The sequence below is a fragment of the Pan paniscus genome, chromosome X (genome assembly GCF_029289425.2).
Source record: "Pan paniscus chromosome X, NHGRI_mPanPan1-v2.0_pri, whole genome shotgun sequence".
Taxonomy (NCBI): Eukaryota; Metazoa; Chordata; class Mammalia; order Primates; family Hominidae; genus Pan; species Pan paniscus.
Window position 1 is genome coordinate 104,145,966 of NC_073272.2, and position 9,158 is coordinate 104,155,123.

General features: G+C 39.4%; 1 pseudogene; it reads right to left on the minus strand.

Annotated features, from left to right (window-relative positions):
• Nucleotides 1–7,430: 7,430 nt before the first annotated feature.
• On the minus strand, nucleotides 7,431–8,667 carry LOC100972959 (prohibitin 1-like; annotated as a pseudogene).
• Between the last annotated feature and the right edge of the window lie 491 nt (nucleotides 8,668–9,158).

Here is a 9,158-nt window from a genome sequence, read left to right on the forward strand (position 1 = left end):
CTGGAAAGCTTCATTCTTTTATATTCAAGATTATTATTGATCTGTGAGGCTTTTCTCCTGTCACATTGTTAATTGTTTTCAGGTTGTTTTATATATTCTTTGTTCTTTTATTTTTCTGTTATTTTTTGGCATTGTGGTTTGGTAGATTTCTGTAGTTGTACCATTTGCATCCTTTCTTTTCATTCTTTGTGTGATTGCTTTACCAGTGAGTTTTATACTTTCATGTGTCTTCATGATGGTAAAAGTCCTTTTGTTCCCGGGTTTAGGACTCCCTTAAGTATTTCTTGTGGGTTTCATCTAATGGTAATGAATTTACCCAGAATTTACTTGTCTGGGAGAGACTTTATTTCTCCTTCATTTATGAAGGATACTTTTGCTGGACATGTTATTCTTTGCTGACAGTTTTTTTCTTTCAGCACTTTGAATATGTCATCCCATTCGCTAAATCTGCTCTTAGTCTAATGGGGGAATTTTCTTATAAATGACTAGATGCTTTTATTTTGTTGTTTTTAGAATTCTCCCCTTTTCTTTGAGTTTTGGCAGTTTCACTATAATGTGCTATGGAGAAGACCTTTTTGAATTGTATCTGACGGGATAGCTGAGCTTCCTGTATCTGGATGTCTAAATCCCTTCCTAGACTTTGGAAGTTTTCAGCTATTATTTTGTTAAATAGGTTTTCTATCTTTCTTTTTTTTCACCTTTTGGGAACACTGAAAATTCAAACATTTGGTTGCTTTGTTGTATCCCATATGTCATGTAGGCTGTGTTCATTCTTTTAAATTCCTTTTTCTTTATTTTTATCTGACTGGGCTATTTCAAAACACCTGTATTCAACTTCTGAAATTATTTCTGCTGCTTGACCTAGTCTATTATTGAAGCTTTCAACTGTATTTTTTATTTCATGTGTTGAATTCTTCAGTTCCAGAATTTCTGACTGGTTCCTTTTTATGATATGTATCTCTTTGGTAAAGTTCTCATTCATATCCTGAATTGGTTTTTGGATTTCTTTGTATTGTGTATCTGAGTTGTATTGTACCTCACTAAGGTCCTTTAATATCATTATTTAAAATTATTTTTCCATGATTTCATAAATTTCTTTTTCATTGGAATCTGTTGCTGGAGAATAATTATGTTTCTTTGTAGGTGTCATATTTCCTTGCTTTTTTGTGTTCCTTTTGTCCTTATGTTGATGTATGTACATCTGGTATAATAGTCACTTCTTCCAATTCTTTTTGAATTTGCTTTCATAGGGGAGTACTTTTTCCTGAAGATGTATCTATGATGCTGGTTGGGGAGGACTCTTTGGCTTTGATCTGAGTTCATGCAGTAGTGTAGTAATCTCCATATGATTTCTTCTGCTATATAGCATCGGTAATGCCTGTGATTTCCTTAGTAGCTTAGGGTATGATTGTTAATGGAGACTGTGGTGAAGTTGTGCTGGGGACTGAGATGACAAATGGGCCAGTCTTCAGGCCCTGGTGGTGGCGGTGGCAGGCCAAGTATGCCTGTCCTTGGGCCCCATGGCTGTGTATGCTGGCATCTGTGTTGACAATTTCTGGCAGGTCAGTTCTTGGGCCTTCAGGTGGCTTGCTCAGATGCCAGCTGTGTCAGCAGTGACTGGGTAGGTGGGTTCTTAGGCCCCTGAGCCACAGACAAGGCATGGGTAATGTCAGTAGCAGTGATGTGATGATTCTTTGTCTCCCAAGAGGTGTACATTGATGTTGGTAGTGGCTGTGGTGGGCTGGGTTGGTTACACTTCAGGCCTGCAGGTGGCACTTGCAGGTAGATGCCAGCTGAGGTGGTAGTGGCTAGGAGTTTAGGCCCAATATTATGCCTTTGGGAGGAGTGCTCAGGTGCCCACCGTGGTAGACTGTGTTGGGTAATCCCCAGGATCCCAGGCTACGTACTCTGCCTTGGGGTTGGGAATGGCAAAACTAGGCTGGGTAAGCTGCTGCTTAGGCCCCCTAATGGTGAGAGATGGTACCACCTGTGGTGAGTAGAGGTGTAGTGATCCTCAGTCCCCAGGTGGAGTGCTCAGGTGAGGGATGATAGCGGCTGTGCCGAGTCCCTGCCACTGGAGAGGGTGGGACCGTCTTTAGTGGCTATAACCTGGGCTGGTGGGTGAAGAATGTGTATTCCTTTTATATTCTGGTCCCACTGGGGCTTGGCTCCCAGACTTGCCAGTAGTAGCCTATGTCTAGATCATGCCCCCACCCCAGATGCAGGAGTCCCCACTCAGCTGGCAACCAAGTCCCAGTGGAAACTGATGCCTTACCCACATCCCATTCTTTATCCCAGCAGTGCTCACTTCCCAAGACCGGCAGCTGCAGCCCACACCTGCATGCCTTATTAGTCCTGGTTGTGGAATGCTCCCAGCTTGCTCCTCAGTCACAGCACTGACAGCCTGATAGCCCAAGTTTCCATAATGCCCCAGTTCCAGTCCTGTTGGGCTCCAGGACTGTGTTCATTCTGCCAAAAACTATGCTTGAAAATGATGCCTTTTTGTAGCTGCTTAGGTCTCAGAAATGGTGTGGCACCCAGCACAGACTCACTCCCTGGAACACTTCCCTCCCGTGGTCTCCTGGCAGCTCCATATGTTAGTTTCAGGGTTTGGGGGGGGGTCAAGGGGTTCTCCCATAGCCAAGACTGCATGATTCCACAGTGTGGATATGGGTCACTGGAAGTCTCTCATTTACCCTTTCCCTCATTTGGAAAGTCACTCCCAGCTGCCACTCAATCCTGGCCAGGCAGCCTACTTCTCTCCCTCTCCTTTCTCCACTTTTGATGTTTCTTGTCACTTCTCTGTTGAATTCCAGTATTCTCTCTTGGATAATGTATTTTAAGTGTGACTGTCCATACACTATTTTCATTCTTCTAAGTGGAGGAAGAGGACATGAAATGCTTCTAATCAGCCATCTTGAAGCTCCTCCCTTAATTGTTAATGATGGTGTAAAATTCCACCATATGGGTATGCCATAATTTATTTAACAATCTATTATTGGACATTTACATTATTTTCAACTTTGGTAGTGTAAGTATTGTTGAGATGGACATAATAGTGCATAAATCTTTAGTTACATTTGGCATTCTTTTCTTTTTTTTTTTGACGGAGTTTTACTCTTGTTGCCCAGGCTGGAGTCCAATGGCACGATCTCGGCTCACTGCAACCTCCACCTCCCAGGTCCAAGCAATTTTTCTGCCTCAGCCTCCTGAGTAGCTGGAATTACAGGCACCCGCCACCACGCCCAGCTAATTTTTTGTATTTTTTAGTAGAGACAGGGTTTCACTATGTTGGCCAGGCTGGCCTCAAACTCCTGATCTTGTGGTCTGCCCACGTCGGCCTCCCAAAGTGCTGGGATTACAGGCATGAGCCACTACACCTGGCTGGATTATTTTCTTAAGATATACTGGGTAAAAAGGTTTGAATTTTGTTTTTGCCTGAAATTTTGCATTAAGATAGAATCATGCTCCATCATAGAGACACACTGTAACTGACATAACCCTTGCTGTATTTTCAGGTATCTTTTAGTTTTGTTATTAGGAATGTTAGAATAACATCCGTGTACATGAGTCTGACTGTATTTTCTGAGATAGGTAATTTTTAAAGGTTATTATATAAACTTAACAGCTAATTTGTTCTCCAGAAAAATGAATGACAATTTATATTCTCATTGCCAGTATATGAGAGTGTTTTGCTGTAGGCTTTCTAACATTGAGTTAGGTTGTTACTTTTAAACCATTGCTAGTTTGATAGATGCTACCAATGTTGATCAGCAAAAGGGGGATCAAAAAATAGGATATCAGTTGGGAGAAAGAGGTAAATTTTTTGAAGGCTTTAAGAAACAATTAGTATGATTCCAGGGTGTAGTTACATATTTGCATGGACTTTTATGCCTGTATTGAAAAGATATGTGAACACCAGTGATCTGGAAATAAGATATCCAGGCTAGTAATCGTTATGATTATGGCTATTATTATAAAAAGACCTACTGTTCATTTATTGAGTTAATCCCTAGAAGACTAAATTAAAATACATATCACTGAGGATTAGTTTTTTAACTTTCTCCCATTGGTTCATTTTCAAAAACAATTATGTGTGGTGAACCATTTGCTACCTGGGGCCTTAAAGAGGTTAAAACAGAAGTTTTAAAGGGGAAAATATCATTTTTTTCACAAAGAAGTGAAGTAGGAGTGCCCAATTGAAGGAGGCAGCAGATTCCTGGTTTCCTGATTTGTGCTGAATATGAGTTGTAGGGCAGCAGGATAAATTTTACTCAATTCTGAAAATGGAGGGAGGGGAGAGAGATACTTGCACTTTTCTTTTGCCTAAGTGTAACTTCAGAGTATTATGGTTATTGATCAGTGAGGAGAAAATATTAAATCATTAATATTAATGATCCCTAATAGACAGGAAAGAAACTTTATAAAATGTGAATTAATTGATTTGCCTCCAATTGATTCCTTGCTGTAGTAAAATTACTTAGCTCACTAAGCCTCCGTTTCTCTGTATTTTACACAAGGGTAATGAGGTTGGTCCACTTCTTAAAATACTATAAAACCTCAGTTAGCTGGAGTGTGGAAAAGGGAAAGTGTAAGGATTAAAGGGGTTAGAAAAGTTTTTTGGCATGGTGGTAAACAGAGAAGATGCCCTTTCAGCTATTGCCACGCAATTCTTGTTGAAAACATTTTTTTTAAAGTTTATTTTATTATTGTTATACTTTAAGTTTTAGGGTACATGTGCACAATGTGCAGGTTAGTTACATATGTATACATATTAAAGTCATAGAAAAAATGCAAATAAAGAATATTAGATGTATTTAATGACTCAATTGGAAACAAAGCAAAAACAAAAACTTGGCCTCCAGAAATTTGAATCAGTGAACTTAACATTCAATGCTAAAAAAATCCTAGAATGAACTACTTAACTATTGAGAAGATATATGCCTCCTCAAACCTCCAACTCTTCCTTGTCTACAGATAAACTTGCCAGCTGTTTCACAGAAAATGTAGAAGCCACAAGATGGCAACTCCCCACCATAAAACACTTACCTGCACCATCATCTGTAATTTCTGCCTTCCTCCCATTTTCAATTGAAGATCAGAAAATCCTCCCGTGTATGTCAAATTCTTCCACTTGAGCTCCAGAAACCTTTTTTTAATCTGTTTTTTTAAGTGTCCTTACTCCATACAATAACCCTGTGTTTTCTTTCTTTTCGACCATTCCCCCTTTTCTGGCTTCTTTCCCTAATCATTTAGAGCTTGTTCAAGTCCCTCCTATTCACTAAAGAAAAAAAAGTCTGATGGTATTCCCCCAAACCAGTAAATTCAGTCTAATCATGAGGCAAACATCAATTAAAAAAATTATTCTCTAACCTTCTGCCATATGCTTACCCTATCTCTCTCTTTCCTATCACAGCTAATCTTTGTGAATATTGTCTCCACTCAGTGTTCTACTTCCTTACCTTCAGTTTACTCTTCAATCTATACAGTCTGATTCTAACCCCGCTACACCACTGATCTGTTTCTGACAATCTTCTTTTGGTTAACAGCCTTTTTACTTGGCTAAATATAAAAGACACTTTTGAGCCTCTGACTCACTTGATCACCCAGCGTTTAACATAGTTGTCATTCTTGAAATATGCTATTCCCTTGGTGTTCCTCCTGGTTTTCCTTGTACCTTTCTTGTTACCTTTTTCTCAGTCTCTTTTGTAGGCTACTCTGAACCTTCCCAACTCAAATGTTGGTGTTTCTCAGTACTTTATCCTTCGCTACCTTCTTATTTTGCCTCTATCTTTTGGTAGTTCAGCTACTCCTGTGACATGAAGTACCATCTCTGAGCTTAAGACTACAAAATATTTATACCAATTCTGTTTCCTTAACTTCTATTAGTATCCTCAATTTTTCACTAACATCTATTCTTAGATGTACTATAGGCAACTCAATCTGTACATGATCTTAACCCCTGATCACCTCACCAGTGTCAACTGTCTCTATTCCTCCTATCTATTAATAACACTCTGTGATTCTGCCATATTGAACTCATTCTACTTCAATGAACATTCCATGCCCTCTCAGCTCCAGGCCTTTGTCCAGGCTATTACCTCTTTTTAGAACGATCTTTCCTATCGCACTCTAGGTTTCAACTTAGAAGTCACTTTCTCCAGACACCTTTGTCTTCTCATAAACATGAGTTTGATTTCTTCTCTCTTTCCTTTCAAAACACTCCATATTTCTCCTCTTATTACATTTAAAATACTTCAATGTTGTTGTCTGTGTTTTTTTTCTTTTCTACTAGATTGTGATCACACAAAAAGTAGATACAATACCTATCATGTTCCCATTGTATTCCTATCATAGGCATACATTAAATTTATTGAATAAATAAATTAATGCATCTTAGGAGCAAATCAGACTAAACAAAGTTATTATTTTCCTTTGGTAAAACTGTTAGAATGATATATCACTATGAAAGCCTAGTCTATCACATGCATGAACTCTCATGACAAGATGTGCCAATATGGTCTAGTTAAATGGATTTTAGTATAGTTAAATGATTCATACCAAATTGGTCAACCAGATTAATGGATTAATGCTGACATGTAGAGAGATCTATGGTGGTAGGCCACAGATCTCTGTTATATGTCATATCTTATTCAGAATTTTAAAAATTATTGACTTGATTGAAGGCAGAGAAAGCAAGCTTATGAAATATTCAGATGACACAAAAGTAGGTGGGAGAGTTAATAAAATGAATAAAAGCCTTATGCTTTGAAATGGTCTTCATGATTTGGAATAATAGAATAAAACTAACATAATGACATTTCATAGGGATTAATATAAATCTATAGGTTTAGGATAAACATTTTAAAATCCATTTAATATTCAAGAAGAATGGATTGCATACCTACTGTGTTCTAGTCAATAGTGCTGGGGATGCAAAAAAAAAAAGCATAGCCTCTGCCCTTGAAATAGTTAAATTTTGATGATGATATTGAATCTAGATCATGGTACATAATAGGCTCATTGCACTTTGTATTTTCTACATAGAGAATGTTGTATGCTGTTGTAGGTATCATATTAATTTTACAATATATGCAGAAAGTATACTATTTAGTTTAAAATTTAAACATTTCAATGGTATCAGTCGGAATAATTTAGATTATGCTATTGTAATAATCCCCAACTCTTGGTGGTTTGTAAAAACAAAGTTTTATTTTTCACTTATGTAATGTGTTGGCTAGAAGCTCTGCTCTGTGACTCTTCATTCTGTGGCCCAGGGTGATGGAGCAACCACCATCATAAATATTACCAGTCACTGTGGCAGAAGGAAAGATAGCTGTGGAAGGCGTCACATTGACAAATAAATGCTCTGGCCTGGAAGTGACATGCAACTGTGAGCAATGACTTCTGGTCACAAATAATTGGCCAGAACCAGATGCATCACTCCATCAATCACAACGGGGCCAGGAAGTGCGGTCATATCATGTGACCGAAGGCAAAGAGGTGTTAAGTATTTTGAGAACAGAGTTAATGATCACCATTACTATATTGAGTAAAAAGTGAAAATTACCCTTCAACCTTAGACTTTATCCACTCCCCTCCTAAGGATTATAGTAGTGTCAAAAATTCCAAACTTTTTTTTTTTTAAGAGATCTGAAGTGATTTTACCTTTATTTCCTTCACTTTAAGCCAATGATGAAATTTCACAGTGATTTCTGGGATAGGGGCAGAAGGAAGGTGGTGTTAAGAATCATCAGGGCTGTGGCCTAGTCAGCCTGCAGAGGTGCAGGCAGGGTGGGCCCTCACTGGGACAGCTGGAGGAGGCAGGTAGGTGATGTTCTCAGAGCTGAGAGCTGGTATGTGATGTCCTCTGCAGCTTCCAGCACGCTCAGCTCTATCAGGCCGTCCCCTGCGGTGGCCAGTGAGTTGGGGATCAGCTTGGCTGCCATGGAGTCAACCTCAGCAGAGATGATGGCTGCTATTTTCTGCTGCTCAGCCTTTTCCACCACAAATCTGGCCCTCTCTGCTTCCTGCTGATCCACCTCTTTGGCTTCCACTGCTTCTGTGAACTCCTTCCCGAAGGTTGGATGTGTCAAGGACACATCGTCCAGGATGAGCCCAAAGGTGGCTGCTCACTCCGTAAGATTGTCACTCACCTGCCTGGAGAGCAGCTCTCTCTGGGTGATTAGTTCTCCAGCATCAAAGTGAGACACCACCGACTTGAGGATCTTGGTAGTGATGGATGGCAGCACACGCTCATCATAGTCCTCTCTGATGCTGGTGAAGATGCAAGGAAGCTGGCTAGCGACAGGCCAGGAGAGGATGTACAGTGTGATGTTGACATTCTGTAAGTCTTTGCTACCAGTGATGACTGGTACATTAAGTGGTCGAGAATGGCAGTCAAAGATAATTGGTTTCTGTACCCATGGGATAGGAAAGTGAGTCCCTTCCCCTACCACAATGTCCTGTACTCCACAGAATCGGTCAAAGATGACAGCTCTGTGACCAGCATCCACATTATATAAGGCAGAGTTCAGCATGCTTCCTACAACAGCTAAGGCCAGGCCAAACTTGCCAATGGACACAAACACTTTGGCAGCCATGTTTTCTTCTGCTGGACCCTCTCACACCTGCTTCCACTCTGACCTCCACATGAATTCCCCAGCCACACATCCAAACCTCTTCCTACAGATTTCCATACACATACACACACATTCTTAGGCATGCATACATACATAGATTTTTCCATTATATGTGGAATCATATCTATTTTTCATATATCTTATAGATCTACCCATGTCTATCCATACCTCTTTATCTCAGTCTCTTTAATGGTTGTATAGTATTCCATTTATGAATGTATCACCCCTACCCATGACAAGGTGTTTAGTCTGTTATCAGATTTTCACCATCACAATGCATACTGCATTGATCATCCTTGTATGTGCATATATTTTTATGCATAATCATTTGGATTGCTGTAGTATAGATTCATACAAAAGCAATTCTTGAGCACTTTAATTTTTGCCAAATACTAACAAATTGCCTTGTAAAATGCTGTCCTAATTTATAATGTCATAAACAGAATATGAATGTGTACATTAAATTTTGAGAAGACTATTGACAAACACTTTTATTGATGGAAGAAAATGTTAGAT